Below are 20458 nucleotides of genomic sequence, written 5' to 3'. Positions count from 1 at the left end.
GGGAGGACAAATTTTGGGGTACCACATATCTCTATTCATAGACTTTAGTGCAATTCGAATCAAACGATTGATAAGGTCTTCATCAACACAAGTGATAGCGAAGATTCTTCTCTCTCCATTCATATCACTTCAATTCCATATCATTTAAACACATTCTTTTGCCTCCAATCGTCCTTGTTTTCAGCCCTAGTGGGCTGAACTACGAAAGCTCTGATTTCCTTATTGCACTATAAGGATACGTAGGCAGGAGAATCCAGATTCTTCGCGAGCTATCTTATTTATCAATCTACCTTATCTATTACTACCCTATTTATCAATCAATCATCCTTCATTCAATCTATACCACCTTTTGAGATCAATCATACTTCTCCTTGGACTCCTTGTATATCCTTTTGGGATGTCTTAACGACGGTCCATCTCCTCAATCAAGAGTTGTTTGGGCTACAACCCCAAACACTTAATTCAGTCTTTCTTTTTGGCTTTACCTTATAGTGGCGGCCTGCTAGTCCATATATTGGCAAATGCCTACCTTGCTCTCTAATTCAGAGTCTATCTCCTTCTTGGATCTAAGATATTGTTTCTTCTTGATCTCAAACTATTTGTTTCCTCAATAAGTGATACTACTCTTTGTACTGCAGTACTACAATCATTCCTTGAAGCGTTGTTTGTCTTATGAGTCCCCGTCGCTTAGACAAATATACCTCTCCTTGTTTCATGGCAGTTAACCTCTGAAATTGGGTTTGTCTTGTGAGTCCTTGTCACTTTGACAAATACTTTTTGACACCATTCTGTTGGTACAAGTCATACTCTTCATCACTGTATGTCTCCCTCTATTTCTCGTGGTTTCGAACTACGATTGCTCTGACTTTCTCATTGCACAATGAAAGTACGTAGGCACAAGGATGAGAATCCTTGGCTAGCATACATCTAATTATTCCTCTTTCGTCTTAGGGCACCATTCATATCTTTCACTACTCATTATCTACCTTCGATCATAAATCGTTCACCCAATGACATATTATTCCTTTGACATCGAAATACACTTTCTTTGGGATTCCATACATACCCTTTTAGGACACCTAATGTAGTATGAATTTCTACCTAGAGTTGTTTGGGCTACAACCTCAAACACTTAATTCCTTCCATTTTTGGCTAAACACCCTATAGTGGTGGCCTGTTGGTCCACATATCGGTTAAAGTTGTTTCCCTCTATGGCACGAATCTCATTTATCTTATGATTTCCAATACATTTTCACCTTTCGATTTCAAATAATACTTCTCCAGTCACTCATCATCAAATATTCAATTTCTGTGACTTCGGTCACTTTGCTCCGTTCATATCCACGACACATCCATATTTTACCTTCTTTCACTCCATGAGGAATTCAGAGCTTCGTAGTTCAAGAACTAGTGGTGGGAGATGAAAAGAAGTTGTGATGGGAAGTATGGTCTGACCCAAAGATAATATGATTTGCACTCCAACAAGGGGTGAAAATGTGAACCCATGAGTAAAACTGGTGCGAACCAACAAGTGAGGGGTCTAAGACATGGTATCATTGTATTGGAATAACCGAAAAGAAATGGTTGCCTAAATACGACTGTAAAGTATGTAAGGAGATGTTTGTCTAAGCTACAAGGTCTGACAAGACAAACAAATATGCTCTTGGTTCAAAAATAGGGGTACAAGATGGAGCACAAAGGTATAGTGTATTTGGCTCAAATAAGAGGTATATCACATGAAGTGAATGAAGATAGAGTATGAAGGTATCATGAAAATGAATGGAGTGAAGTGACCAAAAGTCACAGAATAGAGTATCTAGTGACAAGTGACTGGAGAGGTTTATTTTGAAATCGGAAATCACGGTGTATTGGAATCCATAGGAGAAATAGAATTTGTACCATAGAGGGAAAGGTGGCATGAACCACAAGTGAGGGGTCTAAGACATGGTATCACTATATGGTTGGCCAAAAAAGAAGGAATTAAATGTTTGGGTACAAGCCAAACAACTCTAGGTACAAACGTGGACTTTTGATTAGGCGTCCTAAAAGGATGTGTATGGAATTCCAAAGAAAGTGTATCTCGATGTCAAAGGAATAATATATCACTGTGTGAACGGTTTATGATTGAAGGTAGATAATGGATTGTGAAAGATATGAATGATGCCCTAAGGCGAAAGAGAAATAATTAGAAGTATGCCCGCCAAGGATTCGCATCCTCGTGCCTACATATTCTCATTGTGCAATGAGAAAGTCAGAGCAATCGTAGTTCGGAACTACGAGAACAAAGGGAGAGAGATGTTTGTCTAAGCAACAGGGACTCACAAGACAAACACCAAGTCAAGGAATGATTGTAGTATAGGAGTGCAAGGAGTTGTGTGTCACTTGCTAGGGAATCGACAGTTCGAGATCAAATAAGGATAGTATCTTGGATCCAAGAGAAGGATAGACTCTTAATCGAAGAGCAAGGTAGGCATTCACCAATACATGGACTAGCAGGTCGCCACTATAAGGTAAAGCCAAAAAGAAAGATTGAATTAAGTGTTTGGGGTTATTTTCCCAAACAACTCTTGATTGAAGAGTTGGATTGTCATTAGGACGTCCTAAAAGGATGGGCAAGGAGTCCAAGGAGAAGTATGATTGATCTCAAAAGATGGAATAGATTGAATGAATGATTGATGGGATAGAGAAGGTAAGTCGATAAATAAGATAGCTCGCGAAGAAACTGGGTTCTCCTGCCTACGTATCCTTATAGTGCAATAAGGAAATCAGAGTTTTTGTAGTTCAGCCAACTAGGGCTGAAAAGAAATTGATTTGAGGCAAGAAGAAAAGATGATTGAGATTGAAATTATTAGAATTGGAATAATTGAGAATGAAGAATGGATAGACTTGATAGTTACTGGATGATGAGACTCACACTAACTTTCAAGTGGAGAGAGAAGAGTCTTTGTAGTTGTTTCTTACATTGACGACGAAGACCTTATCAATCGTTAGATTCGAATTGCATTAAATTCTATGAACGGAGGTGAATACGATGAGCGATGGGTCATACGTCCCATACCCAAAGATACTCAGAATGGGGGTAGGAATACTCCAGTCCCACTCCTTCTCCATTACTTAAGGCTCGTATCGTACAACTTGATTCATGATTGATAAGTCATTGACGTTATCCTTGCTTTTGTTGTTTTTGCTTTGTGAAGATAAACTTGTTAATCGTATGATTAGAATCGTGCTAAAGTCTATGAATAGAGGTGAATATGATGAGCGTTGGGTCATACGTCCCATACCCAAAGATACTCATAATGGGGGTAGGAATACTCCAGTCCCACTCCTTTTCTATCGCTTAAGGCTCGTGTCACACTCTTCTAAATTTGATTTAACAGGTGTTGAAGATGCCACCTTTGATGTGCTTGAATAATCCGCTGCTTGGTATGATTGAGGATGCCTTGATTGAAGATCTTGACTTGAGGCCTTGAGCTCCACAGCTTTGAAGAAAAGTCTTATTAAGTGACCAAGGGTCTTTTGGTCACTCAATTTAGACTATGGATTATACAAGTTCAAAGGATTTAATTAATCAAAATTGCTTTTGATCAATTTAATCGGGGGTTTGGTTTTAGTTTTGTGGGGGACTAATTTTGGAACTAGTTAAAATTAGTAATTGTTAGAAGTTATCCTAAGGGATCATGCATTGATTTGTTACTTGGTTGAAAATTTTAAGTTAGAAGTTAGAAATCCTAATGGAGCATGTCAAAATATTGATCAAAATCATGATAAAAATTCTATGTTAAGTCCTACAATTATTAGGAAATGATCGAATTCTAATCCTAAGGGGAACATGCAATTTCAACACAAAAATACCAAAATAAGCCCATAAGGGGCAAAATGGTCATTTACTAAAATATGTCTAATTTTATTCATGGCCTAAAAGGGATTCTAACCTAAAGTTGAATTGTAATCCTAATGTTTAGAATAGTGAAGTTCTAAGTTCAACCAAAAGCCTGTTTGCTTCTAATTTTAATCTAATTAAAATTCCTAATTAAATTCAAATGAAAAGTCCTAAAATGTGAATTAATCCTAATTAAGATTCTAAAATGTGAATTAATCCTAATTATATTCTAAAATGTGAATTAATCCTAATTATATTCTAATATGTGAATTAATCCTAATTATATTGCAAGAAAAACAATTAAGAAAACAAATTAAAAGGAGGTGTAAATTGAAAATGGGAGTGTAAAACATAATTGGGTTGGTGGGCTTCAGAATGAGCCCAATACAGTTTTTGTTCCACTGGCGAAAACAAAAAACTGGGGGGTGCGAACCCAAATCAGGTTGGTGAGCCACCAGATAAGCCTAACGCTGTTTCTTTAAAAATTCAGCAAAAAATGCCCAAAACTGGGGGGTGTGGCGGTTGACTGCGTGGGATATTAGTAAAAGGCCAATGGGCTTTCTTGAGCCTAATCCTACTTTCTTTCTAACAGGCATTGGGGTGTGTATTAGCAATACAACATGCATGGCCAGTAATTCCATGGGCCTTAAGGAAAATGAGCCCAGATCACCCTTCTGTTGACTTGTCCAAGTCAATAGAAATCAAAATGAAAATTACATGTGCGCTCGTCCTCACCTCTTCGTTCACTGTGGTTCGTCGTGCCGGTGTCTGTTGCCGGCACCGGTAGTGGCTAATACCTAAACACCAACACCATTGGGTGCGCAACATCAAGCTGAGCATGAATATGGCAATGGAATTACGAAATGGTTCCTGTACCGATTAAATCAAACAACTAAGCGGAAGAACCCTAACGATCTACAAGTTAAATTAAATTGTGCCTGTTACAAATCAATCCCTAATACTATGGGGGTTCAATTTCCTACCTCAGATACTACAGCTAGGTGAGCTTAAAGCAAGGAAATACCACATAAATGAAAATGACATACCGGAGAAGATGATCGGAAGATTCGCCGGTAGACTTTCTGACCTTGGTCTTTTCTTCTTCTTCTTCTCTTTTCATCTCTTTCTTCTTCTTCTGGATTAGAACAATTTAAAATATGAATGTTGTGGCTTAGCTCAAGCGAAATTGAAGCTTCGAGATGAAGCTTCAATGGCTTTTCTGTGAGAGAGTGAGAGAGCTTTGGTGAGGGTGAGGGAAAAGATGGAAGAGAGAGTGTGCACAAATTCACAGGGTTCCAAGGGTTCTGAAAATGAGAGAGGTGAATTGTTTAAATAGAGTTTAGGTTTGGAGTTAGGTTAGGCTTGGACTGAGGTTTGGAGTTGGTTAAACATGGTTTGAGTTAGATGGACTCAACTCACTGAGTTAAATAAAACTCAGTTAGTTAGAAATGACTCAGTTAGTTAGATAGGTTATGTTAGTTGGTGAATGAATGAATTCGAAACTGGCTACTGCAGGTTATCACTTAAATGGATTTGTTCAAGTATCTTCAGTCATGACCTGCTGCATAGGTTCTTCTCCAAAACCAATGGTCAATGATCTGCACTAGGGTGAATGTTATGTCATGGCTTATGGTCATTGGTGACTGGTTAGCATAGGTTAGTATCTAAGTGGGATTGCACTCAATCATGGATGATGACCTGCTGAGCAGGTTTTCCTTTAGTGATTAATGAGTTGGTTTGTGCAGTGTCATGTTAGGATTTCTGACTTAGCTTGTAAGTTAATTCTGAGTCAGTTGATGTGTTAGTCCTCACCTAGACCGTTGGAAACAGCTAGGTTAATATCCACCAAAAGTCGGCATTTTGAACTGTTAGTGAGTTACAAATAAAAGGTGAATGACATTTGAGTGGTTGGTTAATAGTTTGAAGGTAGGTTAGGTGTATGCTAAGCAGCTTAATGTGATTATTGGTGTGCTTAATAAAGAGAAACAGTCTGTATTGGAGGTTAAAGCTACAAGTCACTTGTTAGCTCAGGGCTAATGTTTATTGCTTGCTGAACCTACTGAACCTTTCATGTTGTCATGCTTGCATGTGAGGTGTACTGATTGGACTTTTATGGAGTTGAGTTTGCTGCTTGACCAAGAAATCGTCTCATGCTATATTGCTTTTTCATGAGCTGGTTGTGAACTGACTTTTACATCTATTGCAGGTGCACATATATTGTGGTTTGCTTGATGTTGTTTTGGCAATGGCTCATGTTTCAAATATTGCAAGTTCTGCTCATGGCCCTGCTACACTATCATTGTAGTCCTAGTTTGAGGTGTGTTATGCTGCATTCTTAACCAATTTCCTTATTTCTTCCCAGCTTGTTATACATGACGATGATGCAAGATGTTGGTTCCTGTGGTATATGATTTTTGTTGTAGCAGGTTTGGTGCAATATTGCTGCAACTGGTGGTTGATGCAGGTACATCAGGCATTGTCTTTGTTCATGGTTTGCCCTGCAAGTTTCTCATGAAGCTTGCAACATGCTTCGTTTGGTTGTGAAGGTTTTGTGGTTCCTTGAACCTTGATCCAATGGTTCAGGTGATGCACGGCTCCTGTTATGTTCCAGTCTTGACTTAGTTCCATGGCCTGTTTTGCATTTTATCTTGGTCCTAAGCACCACTTAATGTTGGATTAACCATGCTTTTAACCTGATGCAGGCTGGTTCTTGCTAGCAGGTCCACATGGAGTGCTTGCAGTCTGCAGGACTCATGGTTTGGTTTGAACATGTGCATTAGATTCCGGTAGGACCAACTTGCTTGCCCTAGTAGATTGGTGCAGCAAGGCCTTAATCTAAGACAATAGGGATGCTCCATGCTGCAGGCTGCAGTATTTCTTCCTGCTGTTTGATGCAGATGTAGGTTTTGTGACAAAGCAACAGGGTTGTACCTTTGCTGTGATGGAAAGGACTAAGTATGCTTGTAGACCAGATATTGCCACTCTGCTGTGTAGGCTGGTGTAATTTACTGCAAGGTGTTTGCAAGGCAAGGTTGAGTGTTGGTAGGTTGCTTGTCATTAGGTCCTGCTGGCTTAACCTTTGACACACTTGTAGTTTTAATTCAATGCCTATTAGCAACATGTTGGTTGGGACTTAGGTTTGTGCAAGCTTGGCTTTACAACAAGTTGATGCAGTAGGGAAAATACAATAGGATGGGAGTGAATTGGCAAAGCAAGAACTCCAAATTTCAAGTCATGACCACATGGGCATTAAAGTGAAGAACCAAATCCACATGGTTAAATCAAGGTCAACATGGACATGGAGAATAGAATGAGGGTTAGGGTCAGTCATTTAGTGATTAGGGGTGACCAAGGACCTAGGGTTGACTTTGGTCAAAGTTGACCAAAAAGTCAACTGTTGACCAAAGTCAACAATTTGCAAAAATTCATTTTTTGGTGATTTCCTTGTAAATGGACAATGGATTGATGATTAGGGTGAAAATCTAGGGCACTGGGTTTGGGTTGACTTTTGGTCAAAGTTGACCAAAAAGTCAACGGTTGACCAAAATCAACAATTGGTTAAAAATGTCAAATTTTGTATTTTCTAGTGTAGAATCACATGTAGTGGTTTAAACGGGCATGGAATGAATTGAAATTATTTAAAAAGTGATTGAAATTGGTTTTGCAATTGGTTTAATCATGACTTGAATGTTTAACTTTTGGAAAGAAAATAATAACTTGACTTATAATGTACATGAACAAGGCCATGAAATGAGGCCAATAGGTTAGGGTTTGATATGACATCTATGAATCCATAGCATGACTAGCAAGTGGCCTGAAACACATGGGATTTGGTTGTTCAGATGACCAGGATCAAAGATGTGTCCATAACCAAATGAATAACACCAAAGGCTTTGAACCAAGACCAATGATCCAAGCAAGGTTAGGTCAAGCACATTTACAATGGGTGAAGATTGAGGGGTCATAAATGTACAGTCAAGCTACCAAATTCATTTGTTTCACCATCTCCTAATTAGGGTTTTGAAGACCAAGATAAGGCCTGGGTGAAGCTCCATGAAGTCATGCCTTGAGGAATTAGGGTTTTGAAGGCCCTAGATTGTCTGGTCACACCTTTGTTGAAATCAAACCTTCACCATCATCATTAGGGTTTTACATCCCCCATGTTGATGATATGATCAAACCATGCCTTTGGACTTTGATATATGTGTAGACCCTAACTTTATGGGTCCAAGTTTCTTCTGAATCCATGCTGAATGATGCATGTTGATGAATTATGGATGTATGCAAGTCATCTCCTGATCAAGTGATTGGATGCATAGGTGATGAAGGGGAGGGAAAATTTAGGGGTACAACAGGGACTACGCCCAAACACCTATTTCTTCGTCTTTTCGGCTTTACCATATAGTGGCGGTCCTACTAGCCCACGTGGTGGTAATTGCCACCTTACTCTTGGATTCATCTTTTCACCCTTGTTGGAGTTCAAGTCATACTTCTCCTTTGGTTTAAACCATACCTTTATCACAATTCTTTCCACCTCCCACCTCTAGTTCCTTGAACTACGAAGCTCTGAATTCCTCATTCCACTATGAGGATACGTAGGCATGAGGGGCCCAATCCTCACCGAGCATTTTATCTATTTCTTTTCCTTCCCCATTATTTTACGAGTAATCTTTAGATATAACACCTATCCGAGTGAGAACAATCAAAACGGTTCCCATGGAGTACCATGGATGTTTAGGGTGCTAATACCTTCCCCTTGCATAACCGCCTTCCTTACCCAACATATCTCTTTCCCCCGGGTTTTATGGATGTTATCCCTTACCTTTGGGGATAAATAAAGTTCGATGGCGATTCTGTTGGATGTTCGAGCGTGCGATACGTTCGGGTATATTTTCGCTAGCTTCAATAGGCACCATTAGAGAATAATTGAAAAATATGAAAAGGTCCTTCCCACTTGGGATACGACTTCCCTAAGATCATATCCTTTCGATCCATTAGAAGGACAACTTTCCAGACCAAGTCTTCAGGAGAAAATGTTTTAATTTTACCCTTCTTATTATAAGAGTTCTCTACTCTATTCTTCTACCTTTTTAATAATTCCAAGGCATTTAGTCTCTCTTCATCTAGATCGACTTGTTCACCCAGCATCATGTTCCAATATGATTCTGATGGAATTTCATAATGCCTTTGAATTTTGTGGATTGTAGATAAATTTCTACTAGTAAAACTGCATCATGACAAAAGGTCAGACGAAAAGGGGTTGAATTAAGGGCTCCCTTGGGAGAGGTACGACATGCCCACAAAATCTGATCTAAAGTTTTGTGCCAATTTCTAAGCTTCTTCCCCACATGCTTCTTAATTAAGCCAATAATCACTTTATTAGTTGCTTCAACCTGACCATTAGCCTGAGCATAATATGGCGTAGACGTTACCAATTTGATACCCATTTCCTTACAAATTTTTGCATCGTTCGACTAGTAAATACGGATCCTTGATCTGTTGTGACAGTCTCTGGGATTCCAAATCTATAAATAATATGTTTCTGGATAAATTCGATCACATATTTTTGGCTTACATTTCATAAAGGTATAACTTCGATCCATTTCATAAAATAATCAATGCCAACCAAGATATACATCTGGTTCTTAGATGATGACGGGCAAATTTCCCCAATCAAATCCAAAGCCCAGCCTCTAAAAGGCCAAAATTTGACTATAGAGTGCAATTCGCTCGCAAGGACATGTTGTATGCCTACATATCCCTGACATTCTTGGCATCCTTTGGCAAATTCGATGAAGTCTTTCAACATGGTGGGCCAATACATCCCTCGGAGAAATAAAAGCCATTTCATCTTATGGCCAACTTGGTGAGCCCCACATGCCCCACTATGGACAGTCGAAAGGGCTAAATATGCCTCTGACTCACTAAGGCATTTAAGCAAAACTCCCTTAGGAGTCTTTTAGAACAACTCCATCCCCAAAAGAAAATAACTTAAAGCTCGATACCTGGTTTTTTGATCGGCATACGCCATTGGATTTTATAGATATTCCACTATCGCTTTCCTCCAATCTCCGTCTGTCAGATTGTCTATTGCCAATATTTTGAAGTTTTCTTTATCAGCGTATCCCAGCTTTGTCTTTTCCAGGTCTGATGGGGCTAATCTAGTCTACACAACCTTTCCTCTGACTTCGATGACTTTTTGCAGTTTTTCTTTTGAAATTTTATACCCAGATGCAATTTGAGCCAAGTCATTAGCCCCTTGATTTTCCAATCGAGGTATGTGTCATATATTAGCCATCTCGAATCTTTTTAGCAATCAACTGGCTATTATGAAGTACATAATGAAATTCTCTTTAACACATCTTTACTCTTTTGTGATCTGTTTTATAACTAACTCTTAGTCACCCATTATTTCGACTCGAGTTGCCCCTAATTCCAACAATATCTCAAGTCCGGCTATGAGAGCTTCATATTCAGCCTCATTGTTCGAGCAGAGGCCCTCCATTTTATATTTGAGTTTTGTTGGAATTTTATTAGGAGAAATGATTAGAACTCCTATGCATGTTCCATCTTTGTGACTAGACCCATCGAAGTACAACTTCTAGGGTTCTAATTCGAGATAGTCCAGTGCATTCTCAGTTATGGAATGGTCGACTATAAAATCTGTTACCACTTGTCCCTTAACAACTTTTAATGGCATATACGTTAAGGAATATTCATTTAAAGCTAGTGCCTATTTTCCAATTCAACTGTGCAAAATTGGTTTAGACAACATATGTTTAATGATATCAAAGTGAGATGAAACATAAACATCAACAAGTTTTATATAATGCTTCAACTTCGTACAAGAGAAATACAAGCATAAACACAATTTTTTAACTATGCTATACCTAGTTTCTACATCATTTAAGACCATACTGAGGTAGTAGATGGCTCTTTCGACGCCATTATCATCCTTTTGAGCTAACATGCTCCCTACAGTCTTGTCAGATGCAGATATGTATAATCTCACACTCCTATTCCCACAAGGTGGTGTCAGAATTGGTGGATGACTCATGTATTCTTTAATCCTGTCGAACGTTTCTTGCTGAGCCTGCCCCCATTTGAATCCTTCCTTGTTGAGTCGAAGTAAAGGCAAAAAGGTTTGAGTTTTTCCACTAAGGTTTGAGATGAATCTCCTCAGGAAATTGATCTTGCCTAGTAATGACTGCAATTCCTTCTTTGTTGATGGCGTTTTCGCCTCCATTATGGTCTTATTCTAGTTTACTTCAATTCCCTTTTTATGGACCACGAAGCCTAAGAAATCCCCTGCCAACACATAAAAAGCGCATTTGAAAGGGTTCATTTTTAGACCATGTCTTCTCATCCATTCGAAGGACATTCGAAGATGGTCTATATGGATCTTCCCTGAAACAGACTTAACGATAATATCATCTATGTAAATTTGCATTAAAGTATCTATGAAATCATGGAAGATCGAATTCATTGGTCTCTGGTATGTTTCCTTAGCATTCTTCAAACCAAAAGGCATCACCACCTATTCATAAGTGCCTAAGGCTCCAGGACATCGAAATTCCATTTTTGGGACATCCTCTTCCACAATGAATATCTGATTATATCTAGAATATCCATCGAGCATGCTAAGATACTCATGGCCTACGGTAGAATCGACTAGCATTTCCGCCACCGGCATTGAATATTCATCCTTTGGGGTTGCAGTATTTAAGTCTCTAAAATCTATGCACACCCTCAAAGTAACATTCTTCTTAATAACATACACAATATTAGTTAACCATTCTACATACATGGCTATATGGATGAAGTTACAACGAAGAATCCTTTCGAACTCCTCTTTAATCTTCAAGAGGATTGCAGGTGTAAATCGCCTTGGGTTCTGCTTGATAGGCTTTTTTACAGGCTTGATTGACAACTTCAATTCGACCAGATCTCTGCTCAAACCAGGCATCTCATCATAATCCCATGTGAAACATTCCTTGAATTCCTTCAATAACTAGATCACTTCGTCTTTGAGTTAGGGGTTGATATTGTCGGTAATGTAAGTTGGAATTTTTGTCAATCCTCCTCCCAAGTCTATTTCCTCAAGTGGATCTTGAGCCAGTATCTTAATATTTGTTGCTAGCAAATCCTTCTCGAAACCCAAAGGCTCATCATCATAGATGGTGTCGAGCCTCTGACTTTGATCTTCGTCCTGAACCTTATTAGGTGGCTCTGAATCGAAGTCCTTTCCAGGACCTATTTGATGGAACTCCTTGCTGGATTCAACAACCATGTTTTTGACTTTAGCCTCCAAGGCCGATTGCTGTTTATTTTCAGCTATGTAAGCCGAAATCCTTTTTAGCGCTCCGAACTCAGTCATCAGCATTGAATTCGCTTCCCTAACCTGTGGGGTCAACTCCTGACGCTCCTAGATATCCAAATTCGTCTTTGCCTACCACTTATCTGTCCTAGCGAAAGCCATTGTTGGGGTGCAAATATAGGGAACAATAGGCATTATCGTTTGGAGTAAATGCAAAATTGGTCGGATCACACAAAGAGATATTGGCCAAATATTTGTCGAACTGGCGTCTGTCGATATGGTTGATAGGAGTCTTGAAGTAACCTTGGTCTGCTTCTATATTCTCCATAATACCATATGGACTCCATATGATGATTCGTTGGTGCATTTAGGATGGCACAACCCCAACCCCATGTATCCATTCTCTTCCAAGTGACATGTCATAGTTGGCCTTCATCTCCATAATCATAAACATTGTGGATCTGGTGACAGTTCCTACAGTTAACTCGACCTGGATTACACCAAGAGTGGAACCCACCTTTCCCTCATAATTGGGAAGCACCATATTATGGGGTTTGGCATATGTATCTTACTTGCCAATTTTTCTCAGCATATGATGCGATATAAAATTCACTGTTGCGCCGCAGTCCACTAAGATTTTATTAATGGGGACATCTTCGATCTTTCCAGTAATAAAAAAATCCTTAAGATGACTCTTCATAGCCTCATCGGGTCTCTTGAAGAAGGCATTTTGCTCCTCCACGCAACCATTGTTCATCACATAGTAGCATACTGGTTTGTGAGCAGCCATCTCTCTTTCTGTATTGCTGTCGGTGTCTTCGACCTCTATGATTTGGTCGAACTCCCTGGGCATCACAGATACCACACTGACTAAGATATCCAAATAAGCTTCTAACCTGGATTCGAAGTTATTTGTCAACATTTCGTCTTCTGCATCCATTCGATCATATTTCTCTCTGGCCGCCTCTTCTGGAGTATTAAACTTTCTTTTGTCAAGGCTTAAGTCCTCCTTTTTTCTTGCAGGCACATTGGTGTTGGACTCAGCTTTTTCCTTTTCTCCAACATCCCTCTATGTTTTCCTCCTTCTCTGTTCCCTTCTCCATTGAGACCTTGTCATGGGATTTTTTTCCTTTGTAGTTTTCAGAGACGTGGGAGGTTTTTTTGTCAGCCTGAAACTCCTTACGGTATGTTAATGACGAACCTCTATTCACCTCAAAGTTCTGCCATTTTCCCTGGCCGCGTTTCCTGCCATCGACTGGCTTCACCCATTTTCCATTTGAAGCCTCGGCGTTGGGTTTGAAAGAGATGGGTTTAGCAGTATGACCCTTTCGTTTTGTTTCACCAAGCTTCACCATAAGCCTTCTTGGATCATAGTACCTTCTTGGGTCGAAAGCCCTTATGGGCTGGACAACCTGTTGATCTTAAAGGGCTTTCTGGAACCCTTGGTGTTTTACCGTCCTTACTCCCTCGAGGTTTTGAGTTGCTTTCTTGTCGAACACAGCGCTGCAGCGAGGGCATAAAATAACCTTTGATTGCTTCTTCTGGAACCTCCAGAGGAAATCAGTCAGAGTTTCGTCTTCTTTGGGGAAGGCTATTTTATTATACTCTTCTTGTTGACACTCATTGTCAACTTCCATGGAGGTTTATTGGGATATTTCGACCATATTAACCTCCATGTCGACATCTTCAGTGATGTCCAAATTCTGGAATTGCAATCGAAGGCCCTTAGTAGCCTTATCTATTTTCACGAAACCATCAACAATTTCTTTGGCTACTATCATCAGGTTGGAATCTTTAGTGATCCCGCTGTCGAAAACTTCAGTGTTTCCATTGGTGGCATTTCCCACAGCTTCCTGAATGAAGTCATCAAAGAATTCCTGATCAAGATGCTCAGAAACCCTAACCATGACAGGTTCATTGACGAAGTCCTCAATAACCTCGGTCATGTCGAAATCATTAGTGACTTCGACCATGTGTACTTTCTCTAGTTCCGTGTAGTGGGCATCAGCCATTTGCAGAGGATTATAGTCGATCTTCATCTGGCTCCTAGGTTTGTCTCCAAACTTGAGTCTCCATTCTTGGATAGCATTCTGAACAAGATCCCAAAAAAGGTGGTGAAACACGTGAAGGCATTCTTTGTGAGAGAACTTGGGAAATATTTTATCCTAAGGCTTTCGTTGTTTGAAATGCCTCCTACCTCTATTAAATATCTAGCCACATGTTCGACAATGGATTCAGTAGTATCCCCAAAAAACTTAGTGAATTTGGGGATTTTTGTTCTAGGGGGTGTTTCTGCCTGTAGGATATATTCCGACAAAGGTGATGTATAATTTGGCATTTGAAGGCCAAAGTTTACCCATTATGAACCATAATCCTTTCGACCATGGCTGCCAGATTGTTATCTGCTGCCATATCATCATGTTGGATCTGCCGTATGACATTATCAACATTTTGGTTTCTATTTACCATTATTATCCTTGGCTCTCTCTCCCTGGGGATTTGTGGTTTGGTCATAGGGGGTTCGACTCCTACTCCATGATTTACCATCTCTGGTTGCAGTTGATTTTGTGGAATTTGGTTAATAGTAGGGTCTTCTTCGAAGGTTACCCCCTAGTTTTCCCTTATCCAATCCCTCAGAGGGTGTCGATGAGGCCGTGGTGCACCCAAGAAGTCAGACATTCGCGCCATCTGCGCTGTCATCTGTTGATTCGATTGTGCCGTATTTTGAATCAAAGGATTCAATATGGTGGTCAATGTTTGGGTAAGCATTTGGACTATCTCATGGTTGCTTTCGTTCATTTGTTGTCTCCACAATGCTGCGGAATTATTGGTAAGGCTGTGTATTTTGTTTGGTATCCCAAACCTGAAGATTGGTTATTTCGACCCATGTTAACCCCAGATCCTGACCCTTGTAATGGGGAGGTTATGTTAACCACTGGTTCTGAAAATGTCGAGGCAGCATTATGTAAACTTGCCATCACTGAAATTGGCACTCCATATGGTTGTTCTCGACCACCAAAGGGTATAGAGAAACCAGGGGGTATTGAAGGCCTGTTTAGAACATTTCCAATTGGTGAGAGGGGGGGGGATGACTGAATAACCAGAATTAAAAAAGGGGAAATTTCACTTTTCTAAAATCATTAGCACTGTCCCACTAGGCGTGCCACTTTGTTTACCGTGAAAATTGGTAAATAACCGTTGATCTTCCAAATTACTAAATTTGGTTACTTATAGGATCGGCCAGATTGATCCTAGGACACGTGCTTCATGAAAATACTTAAAAAGTAAAAGAGCAACACAAAATAAAGATAAACGTTGTAAGAACGAAGATAAATGGTGATGCGGTGTTTCGCAAGTATACGAACGCGTCAGAGTAATATAAAAGATTGTCGAATCCACAGAGACCAAGTGTCAATCTATCGTTATCTGTCGTTATGGTGTTTATCAAAGGCAATCAAAATAGGTGTTTATAGAGTGTGCAATGGAAAGTAAAGTGTTGAATAGAGTTCAATTAATAAATACAGGGTCGAATGTAATTCATGTAATCAATTAATAATCCAAGTACTTGCTAATAGAGGTACTTATGGGCAATGTTTCCTACTTTGAAAAGAACTAATTTAACGGGAACTGTCGCTTTCGCGTATTCAGAACCGAGTTGTACTCCCTAATCAAACCCTCTTATTGTCACTTATAAAAAGGCGCGCATTGCGTTAGAGTAGTAAACCTATTTTTAAGAAATATAGTATCTTGACTAAGTTGAAAAGTATTATAACCTGGATTTCTTAACCAAAAGAGGTTCTCACGAACCAGACTCTAAACTTATAAACGCGTCCGGAAATAGTTTTAAAATCTATTTTCTTCTTAAGTTAAAAACTCCTAATGAACTAAACAAAGCGCTTTCGCTGTTTTTGAAATAGTTAAAAACAATTAAGTTTAGATAGACGTTGGACGGCTTTCGATCTTACCCAACGGAATTGAAGTGCGGGAAAACTTAAGTTGAAAGTTAAAATAGCCCTTAAGTGTTTCTACGAACAATTGTACGGATTATCGGTTCAATTACGATCCTTACATTCTAACCTTATAAATTTAGTTAGACATGGTAAAGTAAAAGTGCATTAATTTAAATAAAAGTAGTGCGAGCACGAAAAGTAAATAAAAGTAGTGCGAGTGCGAGGAAATAAATAATTTAAAGCGAGTGCGAGGAAATAAATAATTTAAAGCGAGTGCGAGGAAAATAAATAAAGTAAAGCGAGTGCGAGGAAAATAAATAAAGTAAAGCGAGTGCGGGAAAATAAATAAAGTAAAGCGAGTGCGGGAAAATAAATAAGATAAAGACAAGTAATAAAAACCTGCTCCAATCGGAGGGTTGAATAAATTGCAAAGCGGAAATGAAAATGGCGGCAGGATTAACTTCCTTCCAAAGTGCTCTAAACTCGATTACAGACTCTATCACAGACTTGATTACACAATTGTGGTAACACTCCAATGCGAAGCGATTACCACTTTAAAATACTGAATATATGCATAAGTGAAACAAAGTTGCTATGAGTTTGCCTTTGTTCTAAGTTTGGATGATTGTAAAAGTGATTTTGAGTTTCTATTTATAAGCAAGTAAAAAGATGGAAATGACAAGGATGCCCTTCAACTTGAAAATGGGAGGGAAAACTTTTCCTCTTGTGGCGCCCGCTGTAACACCCCGATAAAATATGATAATTATTTAATTTAAGTTTAATAGTATATTATGATGATAATATGAATGAGAGGGTATTATTTTTCAAAATAAAAGATAAACCATTCATATATATTATTATTAGTATATTTATTAATTTAATTAAATAATTGGAATATTATTGGATTATTATTATTGGAATAATAAAGTTGGAATTGGAACGATTTTAGGAATCAGTAAAGAGTCTCATTTAGTAAAAAGGTTTTTACACGTGAAAACAGAGAAGCGACTAAAAAGTGGAAAAAGGGCAAAAAGGAAGAGCAAGAGAAAAAGGGTTGAAGAAGGGAAAAGCTTGAAGTTAAAGGATTTGCCGGATTAACTCAGGTAAGGGGGGAAATCCTTATTATTATGGGTTAGTATGATTGGGTCAATGGGTAGGAACATGTTTTAGGTTGAAATCCTTAATTGGCTTGAATTGGAATTATTAGGTTTTGATAAATACCCTTGAATTGTGATGAATAAATTACGTTAAAACTGTGAATGAATCTATATTTGGATGAGTCGTAATTTTCTGGACGTGTAGCTTTTTACGGAATCGAAATCGGAGGTCCGGAAGTCCTCCAACGGCGAAAAATGCGGGTAATTCTGCATTCTGTTCGTTGTTAGCGCAGGAACAGCTTTCTGTCTTGCGTTAACCGGTTAACCCAGGGCGTTAACCGGTTAACACTGTTATGATAATTAAAAAAATTAATTTCTGTCTTGCGTTAACAGGTTAACCCAGGGCGTTAACCGGTTAACACTGTTGAAATACTGTTAGAATTGCATTCTGTCTTGCGTTAACAGGTTAACCCAGGGCGTTAACCGGTTAACACTGTTTGAAAAGTGAAAAATTGATATTTAAATATTGTGTACGTTTTGGAATGGAATCATGTGTACATATTGTATGGGCTTGGCTAGGAAATGTGCCATACGCGTATGGGCATGAGGCATACGTGTATGGGCAGAAGTTTGATTTTCTGAGCTGTTGTTGTGCAGTTTTGGTCGTTTCAACTGAGTGATGTAATTTAGCTGATGTATGATATAGTAGGGATCATTTCCCGTTGTTTTGAGCATTATAGGTATTAGTAGAGTGTGCTAATACTGTGATTTATTATTTGGCATGACATGATATGATTCTGTGATAAATATGCTGATGATGTATGATGGTATGCATAATGCTGTGAATATATCTATTATGTATGCAATTGTGGATGGACTGTTTATGGCTTAGAGTGTGAGCATATGTCCATTGTGGATTGTTGTTGATGTTTGCATGCTAGGTGATTTAGCGTGCATAGCATAGCCTTTATGGTGGTAGCTAATTCCCATGGTGAGGAATTAGTGAGGGAGTCACTAGGTCTCAAATGAGTGGGACTAGTGAGCTTGGTAGCCGTATCTGGGTTTGATCGGTGAGGTTGAACTATGTGTTCACGAATAGTCGGTACCGCATGCATGGAGTCTCATTTCATAATGTATGTATGGCGTATAATATGAATGGATGTATTCCAATATTATACGTGTGTTTTGTGTTTGTGTTGAGTATGATTATGAGTTGATGTTGCCGTTGCTGAATGTGTGATATGATTAGGGTGATGAATGTGTTAATTTACTTAGCATTACATGATATTTTATAATGCTTATTATATCGATTGAGGAACTCACCCTTACAACTATGTTTCAGGTAACGAGCGGTGATTGAGTAGAAGCTAGTGCTTGGAGTCTAGTGTAGTTCCTTAGTGGGTCATGCTCTGGTATATGTAACATCGGGACGGGATGTTTTACTTTATTTTCATTTTTTGGTTGTTGAACAATTTTACATGAAATGTGTTACATGGTTTGCATGTTGTTAGATTTCTATCCGCTGCAAATTGTGCAATGTTTTATTTTGATTAATAAATGAGCATGACAAGTTATTTTGGTGAATGGTGTGAAGTGTCAAGTGTGACACCCTGAAATTGCATATCTACTCTGATTCATATTGTGTTGTTTTAATTAATTATTGGGTTATTTTAGAAGGGTGTTACACCCGCCACAAGGCCATGGCGCCCGCCACAAGGCCAATCTGAGGCGCCTTAGTGGAAGTAGTGGGGAACGTGGCAGTTGAGGGAAGTTGAGCTTGGACACGTCATGGCAGGGTCTATGGCGCCAGCCATGGGGTAGACCACAAGTACAAAATGCTGAATTTTAGGGTTTTTAGCTCTTTTTCACTCCTTTTCTCGATCGGGGCTCCGATTAAAGTAAAAACCTGAAAACAAAGGAAAACATAGCAATAACACAACAAAATAACAATAAAACAACTGGAATGCATGTGAAATCGGAGTCGAAAATACTGTAAATTTCAGTGTTATCAAACTCTCCCACACTTAAACCTTTGCTTGTCCTCAAACAAAACATTAAAAAGCTCATAAAAGAAAATTTTGTGTAAACGAGTGCTTTAGGTAAAAATTCTAAGTTCAAGTCGGGATGCAGTGATAGGTACTAACTGAGTGAACTAAGGGTATCATGATGACACTAATCCGCAAATACGAACATAAACTTCATTCCTATATTAACCAACCCATATTATCCCACAATACCTAGGCCTGCCTCTTCATCTCTTTTTGTGTCCTTTTCATTCAGGCGCAATCACATTAAGTCCGTTATCCGTACATGCTTCATAGTAGAGTGGCCTGTTAGTGATTATGATCTGAGCATGGGGTTTCTGGCACATAAATATGTGTAAACCCTTTTATTGGACCCAACTATAGTTGTGGGGGATCAGATCGTAATCCGCCCTAGTGAGTTCAGTGCCAGATACCTCTGAACCAACTAACAGTGGGTAAGTTTTTCTTTTTTTTTTTCTTTTTCTTTTTCTTTTTGTAGCAAATTTTTACAATTCTTTGGTTTAAATGACTTTGTGAGGGTCACCTATACCGGAGTTGCCTTTTTGCTTTCTTTTATTTTTTTGTTTTGCTGGATCATTCACTTATTTGCATCGGTCCCCTACGTAGAGGATGCGTAGGCCGGAGCTGACTGCTGAGATAAACTACTAAGGACTTATACGGAAATGATGATTAAGGCCATGGTATATGGGGTTTCGGGAATGATTCCTATATTTGCGAAGCATATGGTGCTAAAACAGATACTGATGTTTCGCAAAGTTCTCCCAAGTCACCGCATCCTTACTCAAAACATGTCTTTAAAACCTGAAAACTTTCGGAATAACACTATTTTCTTTTGCAAAAAAAATCGGTGGGGCTAAAGGTATGGGGAGATAGGATTGTACTAAAGATCTACTATATTTGGTGACTCGTCAGACTCATGCATTATACTAAAAAGCAAAATAAACAACTAAAAGGAAATAAAAATAAATAAACTATCTAAAAACAGCAAAGAAAAAACGATAAAGGAAAGACGAGAAAAACAATAAAGAAAAGACGATAGAGTCTCCTCCCACACTTAAATCGAACATTATCCCCAATGTTTCGAAATAAGATAAGGGAAGAGTTACCTGACAACCTATTGCTGACCACTAGTGCCCTCGCCATCCTGAGGTGGACGATGGGATCGG

This window comes from Lathyrus oleraceus, chromosome 3, assembly GCF_024323335.1.
Source record: "Lathyrus oleraceus cultivar Zhongwan6 chromosome 3, CAAS_Psat_ZW6_1.0, whole genome shotgun sequence".
NCBI lineage: Eukaryota > Viridiplantae > Streptophyta > Magnoliopsida > Fabales > Fabaceae > Lathyrus > Lathyrus oleraceus.
Note: the sequence above shows the minus strand (reverse complement) of the source record.